The sequence below is a fragment of the Schistocerca nitens genome, chromosome 2, assembly GCF_023898315.1.
Source record: "Schistocerca nitens isolate TAMUIC-IGC-003100 chromosome 2, iqSchNite1.1, whole genome shotgun sequence".
Classification (NCBI taxonomy): domain Eukaryota; kingdom Metazoa; phylum Arthropoda; class Insecta; order Orthoptera; family Acrididae; genus Schistocerca; species Schistocerca nitens.
The window spans coordinates 660620774-660648606 of NC_064615.1; positions in this window are offsets into that span (position 1 = coordinate 660620774).

The window sequence follows — 27833 nt, forward strand, 5'->3', positions numbered from 1 at the left end:
AGAGGGAGGGGAAGATGGAGGGATGGGGAAGTGGAGGGAGTGGGCACAGGAGGTGGGGGAAGGGGGCGGAGAAGATGCACAGACACACAGTGATTGAGGAGATGGACAGAGAGAGGGAGAGGAGGAGATAGAGAGGGAAGGGAAGGAGGAGATGGACGGAGAGAGAGAATGAAGGAAGAGATTGAAAAATAGAAGTTTGGAATAAATATATATCAGGGCAACATCAGGTACTCAGCCAGCATTTGCATAACGAACACATAAACTTGTGAAATATTTTATCGTCAACAATGGAACCAAACTTTTAGTTCCTACTTCACATAACGGCTACCAGGTGGCTCGAACTAGTTCGCTCGCTAGCTCGCTCGTTCATTACCTGTGTATATCGAACCGAGATAGCGATTACACAGTATATGAGTGCGTTAGACTTTCTTCGTTTCGTTTTTCTGTGCAATTCAACGTAAATCCGACCCTGAACCATCTTGCTTGCTTGCATGTCTCAACTTGCAAGTTTTTAAAATTGTAAGAGCCTTGCCATCAGAATGTATTATTACTTCGTGATTTAACGAGTAATGTTCAAACATTTACATACTAAACATTATATAATTACGCTCCGCACGTTGCATCGAACGACTCACAAACGCGACCGTTTTAAGTGCTTCTTTGTCCCCTTCTATTTCCATCTGAAAAATCGTGCACCGATTCAACAGAGTTTCTCACGTAGTTCTCAAAAGTCTGTTCATCATGCCAGCTGAGGGTTATGCATCCTTCATGTTTGCGGCTGATATGTTTTGTGGAGATATTTATGTTTCATACTTTGCAGGAGGCAATTGCAACAGCCCCTTCATGACGCTGATATATAACATTGTGTGGATTTAGTGTGAGTGGCGATAAAAGACAATGATTTCCTATCAGGATTAGTGTTCAGTAATAAAGCTACATTCTGTTTAACTATAAAAGTGAGCCGCCACTGTGGAGAACAGTAGCTATATACCACAGTCGAGCACGAGTTGTAACACCGAAAACACAGGTAAGATGCCTTTTGCACCATCCAAAATCATTCGCCATTTAATATCTGTTGATTATTTGTAGTATACTGCTAATTCTGAATCTATATGCTTTATTACAAAAACTATATTTAATACGTAATGGATGTAATAGTCCATATATCTGTGACCATGTATGACTGATTATAATTATAATGTAAAGATAGTATATCGCTGGGTAACCGTCAAGGGAACTGTGGTTAAACGTATAAATAGCGACGACGAAATGGCAGCAGCTGTACGATTGTTTATCTTTGCATATAGACAGTTTCTGTCGACTACGAACAGAGAGGAGACAGAGCAGCTTTGGCCTTGAAAGTATGGGGAGGTGTTTGTTGTACACACCTGCAGATGCGGTGTGCAGTTATCATCGTGCCATTGTAGGCGCCACTACTTTATTAAGCAGCGAGTATTGAGAGCACGGTCGGAGTGGACTGGCGGAGGAAGCTAAAATTCTAACGATTGCCTGTCCCACAATTATCCATAGGTCTGGAAACGACTCATGATTAGCAACCAGCAGAACAACAGCAGCTGAGCATTGTTGTCAGCTACATTCTTCGTCGTCTGCACAGCTACAAAGTCTTAAGAATGTTAACTGACTAAGTGTAACTAATATTGTACAGCCATTACTCTGTGGGAGTTCTTTAACAAACTTTTATGACTAACGTTCTTGAATAAGGTCGGGACCTCTGTTGCCAGAGGTGTCCCTTTCCTTTCCGTACAATCACCATGTGCCGTAAAAATATAAAAATTGATTAACCATTTACTGCCAGTTTTTTTTCTTTTTTTGTTTGGTAACGATCATTATCAGTCTAAATTTTGCTTCCTCAGTAATTGTTCATTCTTCTATTGTATAACAGAGGCTTAACTAATTTTCAGTTCTGAGTATTAACTTCATTCATTTAAAGTAATGTAAAATGTCATTGGAAAAACTGATAACTAAAGATACAGCACAAATTAATGGTGCGCAGTTTCATTTACTGTGTATTTAGCTTAGCGAGTGACTTCTGCTGGCTTGGTACGTATTTTATTGTTCTTAAGTTAAAAGTTAATCAGTTGCTCATCTGCCCAAAGCATATTAAATTAAATCTTTCAATAATTAAAAGTAAATTTTTGCCTTTATTCTAAGTTTTGCATTGCGTTAGGCTGAGATTAATCAAAGTCGGTTTTTATGTATGTTCTGGCACCTGGACGAAAGAGCAGTTATTGGCACTGAGCTGTTTCAAGAATGGATAGGATGGATAGGCAATATGAAGCGTACGGATCTCACATAGCATCACTGGAGTGCAGTATCACCTCATCTCAAGATAGGTAATTTTGTTTAACGTGTCTCGTCCATGCGCCTCAGCTCCCAAGAACTTCGGGTGTACTGCGGTGTCGCATACCACGAAGGCATCAGCGGCACATGCAGTAACTCCAGACGTTTCTCAATAGTATAGGATACGTTTGACTGTCAACTACATGTTTGTCATGAGTTTAGTGGGTGTTGGAGGGGGGAGGGTGGGGGGAGGGGCACACTAAACATCGGTGAAAGGTAAATTAAAACGTCGATCCGAAACGTGAGGCTAAAACCCTACCTCGAGACTGCAAGTGTTGCATGAAAAAGATGTACCCTTGTAAAGCGGATGGTTGTTTTAAAATTAAAAAAAAATAGTGATATGCATGAATTACTTTATACACAAGAATGTCTTTTTTAATTAAAAGAAGAAAGTCTTATGAAACCGGGGGAATCCTTTTGAAACGCCTTCGATCTGTAAGTTTTGTGACGTGTTATAAGATCAGCTATGGAATCAGATAAAGTGAATGAGAAGAATATGTTTCCATAGTGTGGAATGACAATGCAAGATGTGAACAATCGTAAAGAGATTTACCAACCACTAACGGTTGTTAATATATGCGGTCAGTTGCCGTCATGATATTTTATTTATGCGAAGGAAGAAGGCAGAATGAAAGCTCAATTTTCAATGTTAGCATTCAAGCCTTTAGACACGGAGTATCAGCTGTACACGCGTCAATGTTCAACAAGGAGTTATCAGACAAGCTCGGGTAAACTACAATAGGATGCAAGGACTGTAATTTTAATCTCACTTCTTTCGAATGCGGTTCCAGTGTTTCAACCGCTGGAATCGGGAGCAACTGAGATTGTCACGAGGTCTCTAGTTGGCGAAAACGCAAAGAAAAATATTCGAAAACTGTGTCACTTTTTTGACAGGAATCAGTAACACATTTTCGTGGCTTTCAGATGCTACTACATCACGGAAATTTCCTCAGTATCTTACTCATACTTACGAAATACTTCCTGTAAATGAAGGTATGAATATTATGTGCATATCATTCAGCACAGCTCCAATCATTCATGTTAGACTTGAGTTTCGAATGGTGTTTCGGATGGGGTCAAATTTACGATTCCACATTTCCGCATGACTGGAACTGCCCACACAGATGTGTGACAGAAAACAACACTGTATTAGCTGTAACCAATAAAATCACATATATTAAATGGCAACTCATTAGTAATAATAAAACGTTTCTTTGGTGACTGTGATACGGGCGAGACCATCAAATGAACACCCGTATAATACAAATAATTAACAGTAGTTGTGATGTAAAATAAGTACCAGCTGTGTAATGTAGTATCACAATAGACGTCTCAGGATTTGAGCTGACTGGTAGTTATAATGAATCGCCTATTTTAAGAACACTTCTGTGTGTGTGTGTGTGTGTGTGTGTGTGTGTGTGTGTGTGTGTGTGTGTGGTTTGTAGGGTGCAAGTACAGTGATGTTACCAGTAAACACAAAGTCCTGTTATAAGCTGGTGAACACCTGTATTCACAGACGAACTCCACTATTTATGTTAATTTATGCTTTTTTACTGTCACATTACGAACACGGTATATCTGCATTCGGCAAACCAATGTCTCATAAAATGTTCCGCGGAATTAACGGTGCGAAAATAGGTAATATGCTCATCAAACGCGGTAATGAAATTCCTGTATAATTGTCCTGCGTAAAGGATTAATAACAGAGGCATTCAATTTCGCTCGTGTCGAAGACTATTAGAATTTCATGTGTTATGAGATCGTTACCCTGCTCCAAATCTGCGGAATGCTTACATCCATTAATCTCGCTATCAGATTGCAGCGTTGCCAACGAATCATGTTCACCACAAAGTATCGTTTCGTTACAGGTACGACCCAACACTGAAAGTGTAAGGAATACGTACATAGACATGTTTGATAGTATGCCGAATTAAATATGGTGCGGAATTTAATAAAGTGTTTCATATCACTCCTAATGAAGTTTCTGTCACTGAATGCCTTAAAATATTCGTGAAATATTTATAAAAATATCCAGTAGCCACTCACTTATTGTGAGTATTTTAAATACAGCACTGCTTTATACCAAACCGTAATTTACAGTTTCATTTATTGTGTACTTTACTTAGATGTTCCCATATATTTATTATATAAAGGTGTATTGTAAGTAGCTGGTTCCTGTAGTCTTTCAATTCATTCACAGTCACTGGGCATTAACATGGATGAATTCGTTTATACTGGCATCACTCTCCCAACCAGCACTGTTCAGCGACAATGTCCTACATGATGACAATTTGCACCACTGGATACAGGGTGCAATACAACTCACTTCAAAAGACTGCTTTTTGTAATAATTGTCCCTCATACCTCTCACATTGATGATCATCATTTTGTTCATAGTGGTCCTCAGGCAAATACTGTCGATATTTGGTGTACCGTAATTCAAACTATGTGGAGGAACGCGCTCCACGATCATGTGAGGTAACAACGAACGGAGGCTTTGATTTCACCACGTGGGGGCTTAGCTACGACACTCTCCACCTTCCAACCATCGTAAAGTTTTCACGACGCCAAAGATCATATACAGTCTCGTAAATCTAACCTTTTTTCGCTGATGTGTGCCTAAACCCTGGCCTAACTGTCATTTCTGTAACAGTTATTCTGTTAGATGTAGTAACAATAATTAACGATAATATATAAACTGTGTAGAACTAGACGATCAGAAAGAATTTCTTGAGAGAGTGAAAACTTTTTAATGCAACTGAATAGCATTCATGAACCTTCAATTAAAATCAACGATCCCATGCTGAACAGAAATTTTTACTGTAAAATTACATCAAAAAATTTCTAGGTACCTGGAAGGCACTAAGAAACCATCTATTTAAAACTGTAATGGGTATCAGATAAATGAAGCCAACGGTGAATGATCGAAACTTTATGGCAAGCCAGCAGTTAATACGACCTATCGGTGTCTGATAGAGAACGAATTCAACTTTGACCTATCTATGGCTGAGCATAGCCTTTAGCTCCTCAGTATCTTTGCCTTTAGCATTTCCATTCTAGGTTCTCGAGATTTTCCACTATATGATTTATTCCGGAAAATAATAGGTGCAGTCATCAGAAATAACTTAGGAAAGTCAATGATTAATGAAAACCACCTCACCTATGCTATTAAACTTTTACCCTTTTACGGCGGTTTCGTTCGTTGGACATGTTCAGGTCGCCGAGTTGTTCTAAAGTCATGACAAGATAATTTGGTTGTCATATGTAGCGTTAAAGAACAAATCCAAAACCACTGATCATAAACATTTTGCCGACAGCTTGGCAAAAGTATCCAAAGCAGATACACTATACTGCGTACAGAGGTTACTAAATAAACAAAGGTAAATGTTTACATAATTCCACACCACTGCTTGATGGTGACCTAAGTGTTTGCTACTATAAAAACTTAAAATATTTCTACTATCCATGACTGTCGAAGGGTGCATAATAACTAAAATTACATCGCACATGGTCTCTTTCCGCTTGCGTATCGTAAGTTGGTAGAATGATTTTCAATCCTCAGTCCCCCTGCTGAAAACCAAATTTATCGCACTTCACTGGCGTCATAATTATGGAATATGTATGGTCTTGACGCGAACTAGCTCGTACACGATTAGAAGTCTGAGGGTGAGGCTCTCTTCGATGCAAAAGGCATTTCCCGATATGCCTTCGACTGGAGTGTGCTGATGATTCATTTCTTCAGACGCCTTGATATGATTTAATACCAACTGCCGCCACAAGGAAATTATTAGCTGCCGAGGTGGAGACTTGAGAGCCTAGGTGGTAATTGTTTCTATATTTTAGGTAATTTCGCTTCACACGGAAGTTGACTGCCTCTACCGTTAAATGTTTTAGTGTTCTATAGAGACACACGAGGACGTTTCTGAATAAAATTGAAGAAGATATGAGAAAACTATACTTACGGCTTTGAACAATGCTTCTTTCATTGTTTCATTTTCCTTCTATTTTTTGATGCACTCGTAAAATTTTCCACGGTTCAAGTAAATGGGCTTACAAGTGGTCGACTAGTATTGCCCTATAACTTCCACCAGATTGCTCAGCCTTTCACAGAATATGCCGTTGGAGATGGAGACAGGTGCCGGAAAACGGAAACATACAATAACGATATTGTATTGTCATGATAGATGCCGCATCTCTGTAATAGATAAGGTATTTGTTGCAATTTGTCTCAGTTGTATATTGTCGCACCTGATAACTTGATTTGATCACTGAACGATCATCTTCAGGATTAAATGACGATGCAGAGAGTCAAAGCTATAGCCTCGGCGCCTGTAAATGTATGTACGAAGGATTCGGAAAGTAAGTTCCGATCGGAAACTACTGTGTAAATCTAATAAAGCTTTGCACATATGTGCTCGACAGTATCTAGTATGACTGTCAGTTGCTTCACTTCGCTCTTTTTAGTTCCGAGCGCGTGTTGAGCACATAAAGATGCGTAGAAAATAGTGTCTCTCTCCAAGTATAAGGTCCTGGTGAGAAATTTCGCCTATGTTATGCAGCCCACATTACAGAACTGTCATACGGTTCCTACTTCGTGACAATTCACGGTCGCAGTCTGCAGGGGCAATGAAAACGCTCCTGCAGCGTTTTCGAGGGCAAGTGTTTTATCAGTCGCACTACAGCCCGTATTTGCCTCCCTCTTTGTTTCATCTCTGCTCACATTAACTACTGGCTATGAAGACAACATTTTGGAACGGACAGCGAGCTATAGATGAGTGCAGAGAATTGGGGGGAAACACAGGCGGCTGCATTCTTTGACGAGGGTATTGGAAAGTTGGTACAACACTACGTCAGATGTCTAAGTCGGAGTGGTGACTATGTAGAGCAGTGGCTGGAAGCTGTAGCTAGCTGTCGCAGATAAAATATTTCTGATTATCATAGTGGCTTCCATTTTCGGATGAATCGAAACTTACTTTCAAAAATAGTTCAAATCGCTCTGAGACTCTGGGTCTTAACATATGAGGTCATCAGTCCCCTAGACTTAGAACTACTTAAACCTAACTAACCTAAGGACATCACACACATCCATGTCCGAGGCAGGATTCGAACCTGCGACCGTAGCAGCAGCGCGGTTCCGGACTGAAGAATCCAGAATCACTCGACCACAGCGGCCGGCTACTTACTTTCCGAAAAGCCCTAGTATATACAAGGTGGTTCCGTGATGATGTTACAAACTTTCAAGGATGATGGAGACGGATAAATGTATCAGTCTCCGGGAAGAGTCCCTACTTCAGAAACGAACGAATCGAATCTGATACCTCTGACAGTGGAATACATGTACCAGTACTGTTGTTGCTATGTACGTAAGGTATGCAGTTCCCAGAGGTGGTAGTATGGATCAAGAGAAGAAAAAAAATGTGCCGGAAACTTGCACTCTAAAATGTGAGCACTTGTTCATTTTTCCTACTGTAAAACATATCTCCTTTACTTAACAAGTGCTCATAGCTCTTAAGGTAAGCGTTTTAGCGTCCATGTTTACTGGACATTTTTTTCTTTTTAGGTCGATATTACCACTTCTGAAAGTTCGCTGCTCTACAATCTTAGGAACAACGGTACCGGTCCATGTATTCAACAATTTACGCTTATAATTTTAAACGCATCTGTTGCCGGTAGAGTGACCCTTACCTCAAATTACACATTATACTTCTCCATCATTCATGAAAGATTGTAACACTGCCACGGACTCACCCTGTATAGACATACATTGACTATCGCCGGCCTCTGTAGCTTTTACTTCTGTAACGTCGTTGGATGACATTTCTGCAAATGAGTTCCTATGTAAAACTTGTTCTACTAACTCCCCTCCAAAACCTCTAGAAGTCTGTAACATCAATTGTGAGATACACTGATTAGAAAAGATAGTCAGTTTTAAAATGAGACTAACAGCACTGCAGCAGACTTGTAACAGCATTCAGTGGTATCCAACATTTAACTAATCCTACACAGATTCCTGTGTCATGTATGATACGTAGGAGAGGGGGATGAAGGTGGTTGGTGGGGTGGCAGGGCAGCTAATAATGTGCTGTATTCAAATTTAACAAGGATATTGTGAACAGTGGCAAAAATTAATCTAAAATTGTTAAGTTAATCAATTTAAAATTGTGAAGTTATTTGAATAAATGCAGGTTATATTTATTCATGGAGAAACTTGTAAGTCTTAATCCTGCAGTGATTTGTAGGAGTGTGGTATATAGTGTAGTACGAAATTCTACGGGTAAATGCTACAGGGCATGTTGCACGACTTTCTAATTCCAGTTAGCTGATACGAGACGTCATTATAGTGGTACAAGTGCGTTCTTCTAACTTTAGTTGTGAATAGTAGATGAAGATAAAATGGGAGATACGATACTGCGTGAAGAGTTTGACAGAGCACTGAAAGATGTGAGTCGAAACAAGGCCCCCGGAGTAGACAACATTCCATTGGAATTACTGACGGCCTTGGGAGAGCCAGTCCTGACAAAACTCTACCATCTGGTGAGCAAGATGTGTGAAACAGGCGAAATACCCTCAGACTTCAAGAAGAATATAATAATTCCAATCCCAAAGAAAGCAGGTGTTGACAGATGTGAAAATTACCGAACTATCAGTTTAATAAGTCACAGCTGCAAAATATTAACGCGAATTCTTTACAGAAGAATGGAAAAACTAGTAGAAGCCGACCTCGGGGAAGATAAGTTTGAATTCCATAGAAATGTTGGAACACGTGAGGCAATACTGACCCTACGACTCATCTTAGAAGCTAGATTAAGGAAGGGCAAAAATACGTTTCTTGCATTTGTAGACTTAGAGAAAACTTTTGACAATGTTGACTGGAATACTCTCTTTCAAATTCTAAAGGTGGCAGGGGTAAAATACAGGGAGTGAAAGGCTATTTACAATTTGTACAGAAACCAGATGGCAGTTATAAGAATCGAGGGGCATGAAAGGGAAGCAGTGGTTGGGAAGGGAGTGAGACAGGCCTGTAACCTATCCCCGATGTTATTCAATCTGTATATTCAGCAAGCAGTGAAGGAAACAAAAGAAAAATTCGGAGTAGGTATTAAAATCCATGGAGAAGAAATAAAAACTTTAAGGTTCGCCGATGACATTGTAATTCTGTCAGAGACAGCAAAGGACTTGGAAGAGCAGTTGAATGGAATCGACAGTGTCTTGAAAGGAGGGTACAAGATGAACATCAACAAAAGCAAAACGAGGATCATGAAATGTAGTCGAATTAAGTCGGGTGATGCTGAGGGAATTGGATTAGGAAATGAGATACTTAAAGTAGTAAAGGAGTTTTGCTATTTGGGGAGCAAAATAACTGATGATGGTCGAAGTAGAGAGGATATAAAATGTAGACTTGCAATGGCAAGGAAAGCGTTTCTGAGGAAGAGAAATTTCTTAACATCGAATATAGATTTTAGTGTCTGGAAGTCATTTCTGAAAGCATTTGTATGGAGTGTAGCCATGTATGGAAGTGAAACATGGACGACAAATAGTTTGTACAAGAAGAGAATAGAAGCTTTTGAAATGTGGTGCTACAGAAGAATGCTGAAGATTAGATGGGTAGATCACATAACTATAGAGGAAGTATTGAATAGAATTGGGGAGAAGAGAAGTTTGTGGCACAAGTTGACTAGAAGAAGGAATCGGTTGGTAGGAAATATTCTGAGGCATCAAGGGATCACCAATTTAATATTGGAGGGCAGCGTGGAGGGTAAAAATCGTAGAGGGAGACCAAGAGATGAATACACTAAGTACATTCAGAAGGATGTAGGTTGCGGTAGGTACTGCGAGATGAAGAGGCTCGTACAGCATAGAGTAGCATGGAGAGCTGCGTCAACCCAGTCCCAGGACTGAAGACCACAACAACAACAACAACAACAACAGTACTTCGTAACTTGTTGCATAAACAAATTTGAGCCCGCTGGAATTTGTGTAATCTTAGCACAGCTCTCTCGTTCCACAAGTGGAGCATGGCAATGTAGCCATTCCATTGAACTTAGCGCATATTTTGCATAAAATATTATATTTGATTGTATAATCAATAGAAAATGTCGTTACAGATAGATTCTTACGTGTGAGTATTGATTGACCGATGAAGTACTTGGTAAGGAGCCATTTGACCCAGTCATGGAGGTGAAGAGGATGATGTTATTGTCAGTGATCACAATGCATCATGAAGCAGAACGGAGATGACAATGACGGATATGAGGTCACTGATAGTTATTGTCTGCGAAAATGTGGGACAACTAAATTTAGAGAAGAACCTCTACGATCTAATGCTAGAACGAAGTCGCACAATTTTATTGCACCTCTACCAGGAGTCTTTTGAGATGCCAAATGATGTGATACAGAGTTAGAGGATCACCATATCTTTTTATCTCACAAATTGTTTTGCTTACTAGTAACAGTATAGGAAGTCATAGAGATGAGTATTTATAAGAATACGTAGCAAATCCCACAAAAAAGAATGAAATTATGGCAGTACTATAGGTCCTGTATCTAGCTGTGACATTCAGTGCAAGATGACTTAATCTGGAAAACCTTTAGCCATCTGATGGAACAATGATAGCGATTTTTCGGGCTACTATGTCCCTTGAAACACTTCGATTACTCTTGCAGTGTCTTCGTCTTGATGGTCAAGATATTGGAGCAGTCAGGAAGGAAGAAGACACAAGTAATGTGAAATATAAATGTATGCCAGGTAATTTATAGTTTTTACGTCGTCCTATATTATATCTACTTTTCGTTAATTTAGTGTACTCACGTATTTCAAGACAATAGCTCTGGACAAAAGGCATTAATTTTGGTACTTATCGCTCAATATTTGTAACTGGAATGAGACAGGTAATTAATAAATAGAATTCTGTTTATCAATATTACTCTGTATTAATAATGTAGAGTAACATTCATCCACTGTAGTAACTTACATTATTTTGATTAAATCACAACTATCAAAGTAAAAATATTCAAAATACATTGGATATACTACACCCCACACATTACTCGCATAAGAATTCCAGGCCACACCGCTGCTGGATTAATAATCAAATTCGATATTTCTTCTTCAACATTCAATGCACGAGATATTTTCTAGAGGGCGTTTGAGGTGTAAAGATTTAAACATGGCTGCTTAGTTCAGTGACCGTTTATAAATTAAAATTGAAACAAATGAGCCCTCGAAAAAATAATTTTTTGTCTTATTGACCAGGTTTCAACACTTCTAAGAGTGCCTTCATCATAATTAAACCAATTAAAATGGCTTATAACATCGTTACAAATTTATGGGAAAAGGCATTTTTTATATAAAAAGTGAAATACTGACTAACAATAAAAGACAGAGGTAGTACTTCCTTGTCACATATAAAATAATTAACAGGCCAGAAGGGCTTTAGTCACAAAATAATAAAAATGAATGCGTGAAAGTAAGCCACTGAGGCTGCTCGTACCTGTACATCCACAGCCATCAGTAATTTTTCCCCTTCCCAGTTTGGGCCTTGAATGAATGTATTCCATTTTCCATCATAATCGGATTATCTCAGCAATAAGACATATCCAGGAGGTATATTCTTTTCATCCTCAATGGTAGTGTCTTACTAAACAAACATAATTACTTCTAACATTATACCTGAAGTTAGTCGTCTTGTGCATTTCGAATGTATAACGGTAGTGAGTTGTCTAACGTTTCGTTTAAGAGTTTGGTTTTCATTTCAGTTTGCGCAAATTATTTGGGATGCAAGCCTACACGGATGTGTATTTATAGCACCTCTCCTGATGCTGCATAGATAGGAACTGCTGCTCCAAAAAAGTGCATTGTAATAGACATATGTCCAGTCGTACACATAACTAGCAATAACACAGACTGTCAAAAGCGATCCAGCATCAGTTCATAAAACATCGCAGTAACATGTGATTCATTTTACAATGCCAGAAGGAGGGTACTTCAAGCAGTCTTGAAGCATACATTTCATTTTCGTCGTGTGCAGTGTGTTTCGCCTGCCGATCATGGAAATCGATGTACTTTTATTCCGAGTGCTTATCCATGAATATATTCAATGTTTTTTTGCGGTTGGTGCTAAATCTGAAATAGATTAAATGACGAATTTTTACAGCCACTCTTTACAGACGTATGAATAAACACATGGTTCAAATTAGGCAAGACATCAGTAGCAGTCTAAAGTAGATGTGTGCTGAAATCATAGGTGACTTGCCACAGTGTGCCCGCCCGGTTAGCCGAGCAGTTCTAGGCGCTTCAGTCTGGAACCGCGCTATTGATACGGTCGCAGGTTCGAATCCTCCTCGGGCATGGATGTGTGTGATGTCCTTAGGTTAGTTAGGTTTAAGTAGTTCTACGTCTTTGGGAGTGATGACCTCAGATGTTAAGTCTCATAGTGGTTAGAGCCATTTGAACCATTTGAACCGGCCCGGTTAGCCGTGCAGTCTAACGTATTGCTTTCCGGGTGGGAAGTCGTGCCGGTCCCCGGCAGTAATCCGCCCGGCGGATTAGTGTCGAGGTTCGGTCTGCCGGTCAGTCTGTGGATGGTTTTTAAGGCGGTTTTCTACATCTACATTTATACTCCGCAAGCCACCCAACGGTGTGTGGCGGAGGGCAATTTACGTGCCACTGTCATTACATCCGTTTCCTGTTTCAGTCGCGTATGGTTCGCGGGAAGAAAGACTGCCGGAAACCCTCCGTGCGCGCTCGAATCTCTCTAATTTTACATTCGTGATCTCGTCGGGAGGTATAAGTAGGGGATAGCAATATATTCGATACATCATCAAGAAACGCACCCTCTCGAAACCTGGACAGCAAGCTACACTGCGATGCAGAGCGCCTCTCTTGCATAGTCTGCCACTTGAGTTTGCTAAACATCTCCGTAACGCTATCACGGTTACCAAATAACTCTGTGTCGAAACGCGCCGCTCTTCTTTGGATCTTTTCTATTTCCTCCGTCAACCCGACCTGGTACGAATCCCACACTGATGAGCAATACTTAAGTATAAGTCGAACAACATGCTGTGTTCTGTTTGTTAGAAACTCTTCCATCCAGCCACACAGCTAGTCTGATATTCAGTAGGCTCTTACTTTGTCTATCAGGCGACAGTGCGGAACTTGACGCCTTCCGGATGTCAAGGAATATGGCATCTACCTGGGAGCCCGTATCTAATATTTTCCGGGTCTCATGAACAAATAAAGCGAGTTGGGTCTCACACGATCGGTGTTTCCAGAATTCATGTTGATTGCTACAGAGTAGATTCTGGGTTTCGAGATACGACATGATACGCGAGCAAACAACATGTTCTAAAATTCTACAACAGATCGGCGTCAGAGATATACGTCTATAGGTTTGTGCATCTGTTCGACGACCCTTCTTGAAGACTGGGACTACCTGTGCTCTTTTCCAATCATTTAGAACCTTCCGTTCGTCTAGAGACTTGCGGTACACGACTGTTAGAAGTGCGGTCAAGCTCTTTCGAGTACTCTGTGTAGAATCGAACTGGTATCCCGTCAGGTCCAGTGGACTTCGCTCTGTTGAGCGATTCCAGTTGCTTTTCTATTCCTTGGACACTTATTTCGATGTCAGCCATTTTTTCGTTTGTGCGAGGATTTAGAGAAGGAACTGCATTGCGGTCCTTTAGTATTTCAGCTTTACGCGTGTCATCCTCTGTTTCAATGCCATCATCATCCCAGAGTGTCTGGATATGCTGTTTCGAGCCACTTACTGAGTTAACGTAAGACCAGAACTTCCTAGGATTTTCTGTCAAGTCGGTACATAGAATTTTACTTTCGAATTCACTGAACGCTAACTTTGACGTCGTTTAGCTTCTGTTTGTCTGAGAGGTTTGGGCTGCGTTTAAATTAGCAGTGAAGCTCTCTTTGCTTTCGCAGTAGTTTCCTATCTTTGTTGTTGAACCACGGTGGGTTTTTCCCGTCCTTCACGGTGTTACTCGGCACGTACCTGTCTGAAACGCATTTTACGATTGCCTTGAACTTTTTCCATAAACACTCAACATTACCAGTGTCGGAACAGAAATTTTCGTTTTGATCTGTTAGGTAGTCTGAAATCTGCCTTCTATTACTCTTGCAAATCAGATAAACCTTCCTCCCTTTTTTTATATTCGTATTTACTTCCATATTCAGGGATGCTGCAACGACCTTATCATCACTGATTCCCTGTTCTGCGCTAACAGAGTCGAAATGTTCGGGTCTGTTTGTTATCAGTAGGTCCAAGATGTTATCTCCACGAGTCGGTTCTCTCTTTAATTGCTCGCGGTAATTTTCGGATAGTGCACTCAGTATAATGTCACTCGATGCTCTGTCCCTACCACCTAAACATCTGAGTATCCCAGTCTATAACTGGTAAATTGAAATCTCCACCTAAGACTATAACAAGCTGAGAAAATTCATGTGAAATGTATTTCAGATTTTCTCTCAGTTGTTCTGCCACTAATGCTGCTGAGTCGGCCATATGCTTCGGCGAATGCGGGCAGATTCCCCTTATTCCACCTCAGTTACACTATGTCAGTGATTGCTGTGCAAACACTTTCTCCGCGTACGCGTACACCATCATTACTCTACAACGCAAACATTGGGGTTACACTCATCTGATGTGAGACATTCTCCGGGAATTCCACTGGGGGCCGAACCGCACAATAACCCTGGGTTCGGTGTGGGGCGGCGGTGGGGTGAGTGAACTGCTGCAGCCGTTTGTGGGGTTGTGAACCACTGAGCGCTACGGCGGGGACGAAGCCTCGCCGTCGTTTCTAGGTTCCCAGTTGGATACAATACAATACAATAACATGATGTCCACATGTTCTCCATGCACGACTGCCAGCTGGAACCCGGAACTTTATTCATGTAGAGTAGTATCAGATCCCTGACCCATACGGTACTTGACTTCAGTCCTTGAATTAATATTATGGCCAACTTGAAAGGGTGCGACAGTTTAAGATACGAAGGATGCAAGTGTGTATGAAAGCGAGTAAAAAATCTAAAGAGCTGTTATGAGTTTCTTGTAATTGTGTAAGATATTCTTTCATTAATAAATTAAAAACGCCATATTTTTAAAATATGTTGTACGAATATCATTCATGTTGTAGTTTAGTAACCTCCATCAAAATTTGTAAAGTTATGTAATACTCGCACTTTATTTGACAAGGTCCTTTGGTTATACACGTGAACAAACAATGTTAAAAACCTTTTCATTCTTTTAAATTATCATTGAAAGTTAACAAAACACAGTGTTCACTATTAGCACAGCAATACTTAGGGCATATCACGCAAACCAATTGTGAATCACGTGAAGCACTTGCGGCGTTTGGCATGGGTTTATAATTTGCTTTTTACTGGCCATTTTTAATGATAATTTCTTTTATTTCTCAAATAAAATGTTTCTCTGTGGAACGTAATCTTTTATTTATCGTAGAAACTCAAGACATGGTTTTATCTTTGCTTAATAGATATAAATTTGTGTTAATGAGAGGTTGGTATTCTGGTGATGATGGGGGAAGGTAAATACTGCACGCGTTCCTATCACAGACTTTGTGTATTGATGAGCAACGTTTTTCTGGGTACAAGGAATCATTGATTTCCGTAAAATGGAGTGGCACAGCATTCTCTTCTGTGGGTATATGCCTATTTTACTTTGAGTGTTGTCGACATTCACCTGAAAAATCAACAGATCAGTGACGGAAAGCAGTTGGAATGTGCCGTAAGCTGAACCGGGAAATCTACCGTGCTGCGTGGGGAGACGTCTTCTTTGACGATAAAATTGATTGGCTGTGTAGAAACATTGAAAGCAAGAGATGGATGCGTGTTTTGATAGCCATTATTGCTTTAGTGGAATGAAAAACTGAAGTGGACACCAAGATTACATGGAACTGGGAAACTAATACACGCGATATATAAGACAAGAAACGACAGAGACTGCAAATAATTTCGGGGGAGGTGCTAGCAAGAACGGGACGGAAAGAACTTGCACATTTGTAAGTCAGTTTCAAAGACGGCATGCTACAGCGTGTTGAGTAAGTATCTTCGGTGTTTATAGAAGTCAGAACTGTGTCGCACGAGCACACGGGCATGGTAAAGGCATGTACTGAAAACTTCATAACTTCTGTCTCATTAAAGTAAGAGTGAAACTTTGACGAGAGCAAACATTATTCCAGGCTACAGACCGCAATATTACCTCTATGCTCAGTAACACCACAATTTACCGATGTAAATATTGTACTTCTCCACCATACAGACAGTATCGAGAATCTGAAGATCAGCTACGGGCAAGAAGCAGAGAGTACGTGAAATGGGATGTGGGTTGCATCCAGACGGAGTTCTAGAAAAATGATTTAATAATTCCTGTATCCAAATTCACTCAATCACAAGTTTACAATCTGAAGCATTTCAGACCAAAGTAAACATTCCATTCCCCGCTAGCCTTGGAGTTTTGGTGACCCGTGACAAAGACGTAGCAACTAAATAATTGCGTCATCGATCTCACCGAAGTGAAACCACCCCCTTCCTTCCTTATGTCCCGTACCGTAATCAAAATATCCACATCAACATCTACATCCATACTCCACAAGCCACCTGACAGTGTGTGGTGGACGATACTTCGAGTACCTCTATCGGTTCTCCCTTCTATTCCAGTCTCGCATTGTTTGTGGAAAGAAAGATTGTCGGTATGCCTCTGTGTGGGCTCTAATCTCTCTGATTTTATCCTCATGGTCTCTTCGCGAGATATACGCAGGAGGGAGCAATATACTGCTTGACTCCTCGGTGAAGGTTTGTTCTCGAAACTTCAACAAAAGCCCGTACGGAGCTACTGAGAGTCACTCTTGCAGAGTCTTCCACTGGAGTTTTATCTATCATCTCCGTAACGCTTTCGTGATTACTAAATAATCCTGTAACAAAGCGCGCTGCTCTCCGTTGGATCTACTCAATCTCTTCTATCAAACCTATCTGGTTCGGATCCCACACCGGTGAGCAGTATTCAGGCAGTGGGCAAACAAGTGTACTGAAACCTAATTCCTTTGTTTTCGGATTGCATTTCCTTAGGATTCTTCCAATGAATCAAAGTCTGGCATCTACTTTACCGACGATTAATTTTATATGGTCATTCCATTTTAAATCACTCCCAATGCCTACTCCCAGATAATTTATCGAATTAACTGCTTCCAGTTGCTGACCTTCTAAATTGTAGCTAAATGATAAAGGATCTTTCTTTCCATGTTTTCGCAGCACGTTACACTTGTCTACATTGAGATTCAATTGCCATTCGATGCACCATGCGTCAATTCACTGCAGATCCTCCTGAATTCCAGTACAAATATCCATTGATAAAACCTCACGATATACTACAGCATCAACCGCAAAAAGCGTCAGTGAACTTCCGATGTTATCCACAAGGTCATTAAATATATTGTGAATATTAACGGTCCTACGACACTCCCCTGCCGCACACCTGAAATCACTCTTACTTCGGAAGACTACTCTCCATTGAGAATGACATGATGCGTACTGTTATCTAGGAACTCTTCAATCCAAACACACAGTTGGTCTGATACTCGATATGCTCTTACTTTGTTCATCAAACGACTGTGGGGAACTGTATCGAACGCCTTGCGGAAGTCGAGAAACACAGCATCTACCTGTGAACCCGTGTCTATGGCACTCTGCGTCTCGTGGACGAATAGCGCGAGCTGGGTTTCATACGATCGTCCTTTTCGAAACCCATGCTAATTCCTACAGAGTAGATTTCTAGTCTCCAGAAAAGTCATTATACTCGAACATAATACACTCCTGGAAACTGAAATAAGAACACCGTGAATTCATTGTCCCAGGAAGGGGAAACTTTATTGACACATTCCTGGGGTCAGATACATCACATGATCACACTGACAGAACCACAGGCACATGACACAGGCAACAGAGCATGCACAATGACGGCACTAGTACAGTGTATATCCACCTTTCGCAGCAATGCAAGCTGCTATTCTCCCATGGAGACGATCGTAGAGATGCTGGATGTACTCCTGTGGAACGGCTTGCCATGCCATTTCCACCTGGCGCCTCAGTTGGACCAGCGATCGTGCTGGACGTGCAGACCGCGTGATACGACGCTTCATCCAGCCCCAAACATGCTCAATGGGGGACAGATCCGGAGATCTTGCTTGCCAGGGTATTTGACTTACACCTTCTAGAGCACGTTGGGTGGCACGGGATACATGCGGACGTGCATTGTCCTGTTGGAACAGCAAGTTCCCTTGCCGGTCTAGGAATGGTAGAACGATGGGTTCGATGACGGTTTGGATGTACCGTGCACTATTCAGTGTCCCCTCGACGATCACCAGTGGTGTACGGCCAGTGTAGGAGATCGCTCCCCACACCATGATGCCGGGTGTTGGCCCTGTGTGCCTCGGTCGTATGCAGTCCTGATTGTGGCGCTCACCTGCACGGCGCCAAACACGCATACGACCATCATTGGCACCAAGGCAGAAGCGACTCTCATCGCTAAAGACGACACGTCTCCATTCGTCCCTCCATTCACGCCTGTCGCGACACCACTGGAGGCGGGCTGCACGATGTTGGGGCGTGAGCGGAAGACGGCCTAACGGTGTGCGGGACCGTAGCCCAGCTTCATGGAGACGGTTGCGAATGGTCCTCGCCGATACCCCAGGAGCAACAGTGTCCCTAATTTGCTGGGAAGTGGCGGTGCGGTCCCCTACGGCACTGCGTAGGATCCTACGGTCTTGGCGTGCATCCGTGCGTCGCTGCGGTCCGGTCCCAGGTCGACGGGCACGTGCACCTTCCGCCGACCACTGGCGACAACATCGATGTACTGTGGAGACCTCACGCCCCACGTGTTGAGCAATTCGGCGGTACGTCCACCCGGCCTCCTGCATGCCCACTATACGCCCTCGCTCAAAGTCCGTCAACTGCACATACGGTTCACGTCCACGCTGTCGCGGCATGCTACCAGTGTTAAAGACTGCGATGGAGCTCCGTATGCCACGGCAAACTGGCTGACACTGACGGCGGCGGTGCACAAATGCTGCGCAGCTAGCGCCATTCGACGGCCAACACCGCGGTTCCTGGTGTGTCCGCTGTGCCGTGCGTGTGATCATTGCTTGTACAGCCCTCTCGCAGTGTCCGGAGCAAGTATGGTGGGTCTGACACACCGGTGTCAATGTGTTCTTTTTTCCATTTCCAGGAGTGTACATGTCCCAAAATTACACAACATATCGACGTTAGAGATATAAGTCTATAGTTCTGCAGATCTGCTCGACGTCCCTTCTTGAAAACGAGGATGAGCTGTGTTCTTTTCCAATCGTTTGGAACGCTACGCTCTTCTAGAGACCTACGGTACAACGCTGCAAGAAGGGGGCAAGTTCCTTCGTGTACTCTGTGTAAAATCGTAGCGGTGTCCCATCAGGTCCAGCGGCCTTTCCTCTTTGAGCGATTTTAATTGCTTTTACATCCCTCTATTTCGATATCTACCATTTTGTCATCTGTGCGACAGTCTAGAGAAGGAACTACAGTGCAGTCTTCCTCTGTGAAACAGCTTTGGAAAAAGACTCTTAGTATTTCGACCTTTAGTCATCCTCTGTTTCAGTTCCATTTTGGACACAGAATGTATGGACATTTTGTTTTGATCCACGTACCGCTTTGACATAAGACTAAAATTTCTTTGGATTTTCTGCCAAGTCAGTAAATATAACGTTACTTTCGAATTCATTGAACGTCTCTCGCATGGCCCTCCACACACTGCGTTTCGCTTGGTGTAATTTTTGTTCGTCTGCAAGGCTTTGGCTATGTTTATGTATGCTGTGAAGTTCCCTCTGCTTCCGTAGCAGTTTTCTAACTCGGTTGTTGTGCCACGGTGGCTCTTTTAGATCTCTTACGATCTTACTTGGCAGATATTCAAATAATTCATATTGTACGACGGAGTTTGAACTTTGTCTACTCATCTACATCTACATCTACATCTACATCCATACTCCGCAAGCCACCTGACGGTGTGTGGCGGCGGATACCCTGAGTACTTCTATCGGTTCTCCCTTCTATTCCAGTCTCGTATTGTTCGTGGAAAGAAGGATTGTCGGTATGCTTCTGTGTGGGCTCTAATTTCTCTGATTTTATCCTCATGGTCTCTTTGCGAGATATACGTTGGAAGGAGCAATATACTGCTGGACTCTTCGGTGAAGGTATGTTCTCGAAACTTCAACAAAAGCCCCTACCGAGCTACTGAGCGTCTCTCCTGCAGAGTCTTTCACTGGAGTTTTATCTATCATCTCCGTAACGCTTTCGTGATTACTAAATGATCCTGTAACGAAGCGCGCTGCTCTCCGATGGATCCTCTCTATCTCTTCTATCAAACCTATCTGGTACGGATCCCACACTGCTGAGCAGTGGGCGAACAAGCGTACTGTAACCTACTTCCTTTGTTTTCGGATTGCATTTCCTTAGGATTCTTCCAATGAATCTCAGTCTGGTATCTGCTTTACCGACGATCAACTTTATATGATCATTCCACTTTAAATCACTCCTAATGCGTACTCCCAGATAATTCATGGAATTAACTGATTCCAGTTGCTGACCTGCTATTTTGTAGCTAAATGATAAGGGATCTATCTTTCTATGTATTCGCAGCACATTGCACGTGTCTACATTGAGACTGAATTCCCATTCCCTGCACAATGCGTCAATTCGCTGCAGATCATCCTGCATTTCAGTACAATTTGCCATTGTTACAACATCTCGATACAACACAGCATCATCTGCAAAAAGCCTCAGTGAACTTCCGATGTCATCCACAAGGTCTATTATGTATATTGTGAATAGCAACGGTCCTATGACACTCCCCTGCGGCACACCTGAAGTCACTCTTACTTCGGAAGACTTCTCTCCATTGAGAATGACATGCTGCGTTCTGTTATCTAGGAACGCATCAATCCAATCACGTAATTGGTCTGATAGTCCATATGCTCTTACTTTGTTCATTAAACGACCGTGGGGAACTGTATCGAACGCCTTGCGGAAGTCAAGAAACACGGCACCTACCTGTGAACCCGTGTCTATGGCCCTCTGAGTCTCGCGGACGAATAGCGAGAGCTGGGTTTCACACGATCGTCCTTTTCGTAACCCATGCTAATTCCTACAGAGTAGATTTCTAGTCTCCAGAAAAGTCATTATACTCGGACATAATACGTGTTCCAAAATTCTACAACTGATCGACGTTAGAGATATAGGTCTATAGTTCTGCACATCTGGTCGACGTCCCTTCTTGAAAACGGGGATGACCTGTGCCCTTTTGCAATGCTTTGGAACGCTACGCTCCTCTAGAGACCTACGGTACACCGCTGCAAGAAGGGGGCACGTTCCTTCGCGTACTCTGTGTTAAATCGAACTGGTATCCCATCACGTCCAGCGGCCTTTCCTGTTTTGAGCGATTTTAATTGTTTCCCTATTGCTCTGCCGTCAATTTCGATATCTACCATTTTGTCATCTGTTCGACAATCTAGAGAAGCAACTACAGTGCAGTCTTCCTCTGTGAAACAGCTTTTGAAAAAGACATTTAGTATATCGTCCTTTAATCTGTCGTCCTCTGTTTCAGTACCATTTTGGTCACAGAGTGTCTGGACACTTTGTTTTGATCCACTTACCGCTTTGACATAAGACCAAAATTTCTTAGGATTTTCTGAAAATGTCAGTACATAGAACTTTACTTTCGAATTCATTGAACGCCTCTCGCATAGCCCTCCTCACACTACATTTCGCTTGGCGTAATTTTTGTTTGTCTGCAAGGCTTTGGCTATGTTTATGTTTGCTGTGAAGTTCACTGCTTCCGCAGCAGTTTTCTAACTCGATTGTTGTACCACGGTGGCTCTTTTCCATCTCTTACGATCTTACTTGGCACATACTCATCTAACGCATATTGTACGATGGTTTTGAACTTTGTCCACTGATCCTCAACACACTCTGTACTTCAGACAAAACTTTTGTGTTGAGCCGTCAGGTAATCTGCTTTTTGTCACTTTTGCTAAACAGAAGAATCTTCCTATTTCTTTTATTGTTTCTATTTACTGCCGAAAACATCGATGCAGTAACCGCTTTATGATCGCTGATTCCCAGTTCAGCGTTAACTGTTTCAAATAGTTCGGGTCTATTTGTCACCTGAAGGTCTAATATGTTATCGCCACGAGTTGGTTCTCTGTTTAACTGCTCAAAGTAGTTTTCAGATAAAGCACTTAAACAAATTTCACTGGATTCTTTGTCCCTGCCACCCGTTATGAACGTTTGAGTCACCCAGTCTATATCCGGAAAATTAAAATCTCCACCCAGAACTATAACATGGTGGGGAAATCTATTCGAAATATTTTCCAAATTATCCTTCAGGTGCTCAGCCACAACAGTTGCTGAGACAAGGGGCCTATAGAGACATCCAATTACCATGTCTGAGCCTGCTTTAACCGTGACCTTCACCCAAATTATTTCACATTTCGGATCTCCGTCAATTTCCTTCGATACTATTGCACTTCTTATCGCTATAAACACGCCTCCCCCTTCACTGTCCAGCCTGTCTCTGCGGTATACATTCCAATCTGAGTTTAGGATTTCTTTACTGTTTACGTCTGGTTTCAGCCAACTTCTGTCCCTAGTAATATATGGGCGTTGTGACCGTATATTAATGAGAGCAATTCTGCGACCTTTCTATAGACGCTTCTGCAGTTAACTATTTTTTTTTTGTCATCTATCTACTGTCTGGTTTGATACGGCCCGCCACGAATTCCTTTCCTGTGCCAACCTCTTTTTCTCAGAGTAGCACTTGCAACCTACGTCCTCAATTATTTGCTTGACGTATTCCAATCTCTTTCTTCCTCATGGAGAACTTCGAGGAGGAAGCCCTGTCGTCATCCGTATGGAAACCCACTTGCTTTTTCCGTTACGTGGACGACACTTTCGTCATCTGGCCACATGGTATGGATAAACTCCTTGACTTCCTTACACATCTAAACTCCATACACCCCAACATCAAATTCACTATGGAGACTGAAACGGAGGGTAAATTACCTCTCCTTGACGTCCTGGTCAAGAGAAGGGCTGACGGCACCCTAGGTCATGGGATGTATCGGAAGACAACGCACACTGATCTGTATTTGCACGCAGACAGCTGCCACCACCCTTCACAGAGGAATGGGGTACCTTAAACTCTAGTACATAGGGCGCGCACTATCTCTGACGCAGAGAGTCTGCCCCAGGAATTTGAACATCTGAGAACTGTATTTCGAAAAAAATGGGTACTCAGAGTGGCAGATTCAACGTGCTCTCCGCCCAACCACTGCAGCACAACCTGTTGAGATGGATGAAGTCACGAGGGAGGAGGTAGGCACTGCATTTATTCCATACACAGGCACACTCTCGGGGAAAATCGCCTGCATTCTGAAGAAACACCGGGTCGGAACTGTGTTTTGTCCTCCAAATAAAACTCGTGCACTGGTGGGGAGCGCCGAAGATGACCTCGGTTTGAGGAAGGCCGGCGTGTACCAGATTCCGTGTCAATGTGGCAAGTCGTATATTGGTCAGACGATGCGTACCGTCGAGGATCGATGCGGTGAACACCAGAGGCACACTCGACTGATGTATCCGAGCAAGTCGGCGGTCGCTGAACATTGTTTGTCGGAAAATCACGCCATGGAGTATGACCGCAAGAGGATTCTGGTACAGACGTCGAGATACTGGGACAGCGTTGTTAGAGAGGCCATCGAAATTCGCACCAATGACGACGTCATAAACCGTGACTGTGGCTATAATCTTAGCAAGGATTGGGAACCAGCGATTGGGTTAATCAAGAGTAAATCGAGCAAACGTATAGTTGTGACGACCACGGCGGACAGAGCCATCACACCGACGTCATCTCAGACGCCGTCGCAACCTGTTCCACCGCGCGACCGTGGCGCGGGGCGCGGACGGCGGAAGGAGCGCGCCGCGAGCGGAGGGTATTTAAAACGGCCGCCGCCGCGACCGAACCCAGTTCCCTCTGAGCAGCCATAGCGTACGGATCTCCGTGCCGGCACGTTCACAGGAGCTCAGTCCGTCAGTTCAACTGATGATGGCGACATGTATGATCGCCGAAATATTGTGCCCGTTGGACACTATAGACCGGCAGCACACCCGTGGATATTTTGATTATCAAATACGCCGGGAGAAACTCAAGAATCACATAACCGATACTATTCAATAAATTGTGCAAACTGATATTGTGAATTCTTTACTAAGACTTGGAAATCGACAAATCTAAGTGAATGCAATTATTTAAAATGATACAAGAGAATCACCAATGAACATTTAGTATTTCACATTTCATCCACATTAATTTAAGACTTCAAATCTTGTCATTACGTGGAACCTTATCTAACTCAGATGGTTTTATCTCAGAAGAAACTCAGTACAACAAAGTACTACTAGAAGATACACAAAACATTTCCGTTAACAAATGTTCAACAATAATACATTAAGCATGAATGAACATTTACTTAACATATCAGTTAACACCTGTAAGCACACCAAGTCACAACAGGAAATGAGCAGCTGTAAAACAATTGTGGAATATTATCTTTACGTAAATCACAGGAAAATTATTTGAATTCTCTTGAATACGTAGCGAATATCACATTAAAGAGTCCAAGATTAAGAACTAATAGCCAAACACGGAATTATATAAAACGTAAAACTCAGTGAAGAGACATCGTACAAAAGTATGTAGCTTGATTGTAGTATTTCAGACTTGTACTAAAAAGGACTTAAATGACATTCATTCCAATATGAATTTTACCTTGAAGACAGAGAGGTCGATCTGCGATTCCTAGACATGTTTGCCTACGGAAGAATTAGCAACACTAGGTTACACAGTGTATAGAAAGCCAACGATCACCAATTCGTAGTTAGGTGCTACTTTGTACCACCACCCACCCTACAAACAGGTAGTTCTCAAAACTCTGTCTTCGCGTGCTTTCCGTATCATCTAATACAATATCTTGCGCCTTACATTCTTAATGGAGACAATGAAGGCCAGGGGCTATCGTGGTTTTTCCATAAACAGGGCCTCCAATGAAACAGTATTATTTTTATACTAAGAACGAAGACGAACCGCTTTCTCACTCAGTAAATTTATCGTTATTTTTTTTACTTACTGAAGATATAAGTAAAATTCTTGGGAAAAGTTATATGAGCGCAAAATTTTTCAGGTAGTGCAAAATAAAATCCTCTTTCCGTCGCAAAAGACGTACCTGATCACCTCCACACTGAGGTTGTGTATGAAGTGAGCCGCCGCAGTTGCGGAGAGGTTAACCCATTCCCTTAGACATCTGGCTCACAGATGGCCGCTGGTTCTGAGATCCGGTGTTACGTTACAGGCTGTGAGACGGGCCGAGCAGCTGCAACTTCCTCTTAGTGTTTCTTCTTCTCTCTTAGCGCGTGAGATGACATGTTATCTCCATCGAAAAGCAGAGAAATAGTTCTATTTAATGGTGTATGACACACTACATTTCTTTCGATATTTTGCCAGTTATAAGCATTCGTTTCCATGTTTTGTTAGGTTCATCCACACATCCCCCCCCCCACCCCACCCCACCCCACCCCACCCCCACCGACCAACTCAGTCAAGAAAAGATTCTCCAGAAATTGTTTAGTATGCAAAGCAAGGAAGAAAAAAAGTGGCATGTTGTATGAGTGTGAGAAATGTCTAATCGTGTTGCCCATGTCTGTATTTTATCAGGTACACTACACCAATAAAACCTGATAAAACAAAACCGTCTTCACTCCTCATGTTTAGTATTAAGAGTGAGGATGCATTTATAAAGAAATATGTTACCGCCCGATGTTTCGCTCAGGTACACAGTATGGCCTGCAGAGATTTTTTTGTTTCTATTAATTGAATTTTTATGACGTTCACAAATTACAACATCTCCTAAGCTGTTCACGATAATAAAGACCATATAACCGTGATCTTTTCCGAAAGAACTGACAAAAAGCGATTCTGGTAGCTGGACTCCATAGTTTCTGTTAATAACGCCTTTTGGTGCCGGCCGCGGTGGTCTAGCGGTTCTGGCGCTGCAGTCCGGAACCGCGGGACTGCTACGGTCGCAGGTTCGAATCCTGCCTCGGGCATGGGTGTGTGTGATGTCCTTAGGTTAGTTAGGTTTAAGTAGTTCTAAGTTCTAGGGGACTTATGACCTAAGATGTTGAGTCCCATAGTGCTCAGAGCCATTTGAACCATTTGAATAACGCCTTTTGTGTTATTATGGAGACATTTCCACAGCACTCTTCATCCTTTACAAATATTTCATTATATGTAACCAATTTCCATAAATGTTTGTAGTGTAAGGAAACATTTCCTTAAAAATTTTCACCCCCTATTGCATTCCCTTAGTGCCCGAATTTCCAGAAACATTGAAACACGTATTTCTTTCTTTTAATTTCTAACGAAGAAGTCAAATACCAGTTGCCATAAACGTATCCTTAAAAATCCTCCAGTGGTTCTTTAGCAGTTATTTAGTTTCAAAGTATCTTTCACTTGTTAATTTAACCCCATGGCGGTTACTTCTCCATAAATACTGAAGAACGTCATTTTGGTTTTCTGGCTGAGAAACCAAATACCAGTTTTCGCATTTCTGGCTTCAAAGTTCCCTTAAAAGCGGCATATTTTCAAAAGTCCTTTATCCCCTGTTTTGGACCATCCCTTCTCAAAAGGTGCGTACAGTATAAGATCCACACTATCTCCAGACTTCAAGTTTCTATCCAAAGCAGTTTGAGCATGGCGACGATGAGCCAATTTGTTTGACCCTATTTCATTCCCTTAGGTGTTCAATTTCCAGAAAGACGTATTTATTCGTCTCTAACCGATAGGCCAAACACCAAATTTCTAAGATTTAGTTTTAAAAATGCTGTCGCAAATATATAATTTCATAAAACGTTTCACCCTCTATTTCAGCCCGTCATTGATTGAATTTCTAAAAACAATGACATCCGTATGTTTATTTGTAACTGAGAAGCCAAATATAAATTTTCATACATTTAACTTTAAAAATGTTCTCGTAATGAAGTATTTCCATAAGAAATCTCATTCCCTATTTCACCCCCTTAGCTGAGAAGTCAAATACCGATGATCATATATGTAGCTTTAAAAATACTTCAGTAGTTCTTTGATAATGGTACCTTTCAAAGAAAGATTTCATCCATTCCTTAACCCCCATAGGATTAAATTTACGAAAATGTTGGAATACATTTCCTTGTTTCTGACCGAGAAAACAACTACCAATTTTCGTACGTTTAGCTTCAAACTAACCTTTCTAGTGACATAAAAAAAACCTTCATCCCCTATTTCACCCCTTTAAGGGAATTTCGGAAAATCTCTTCTTAAACGACACCTTCAATA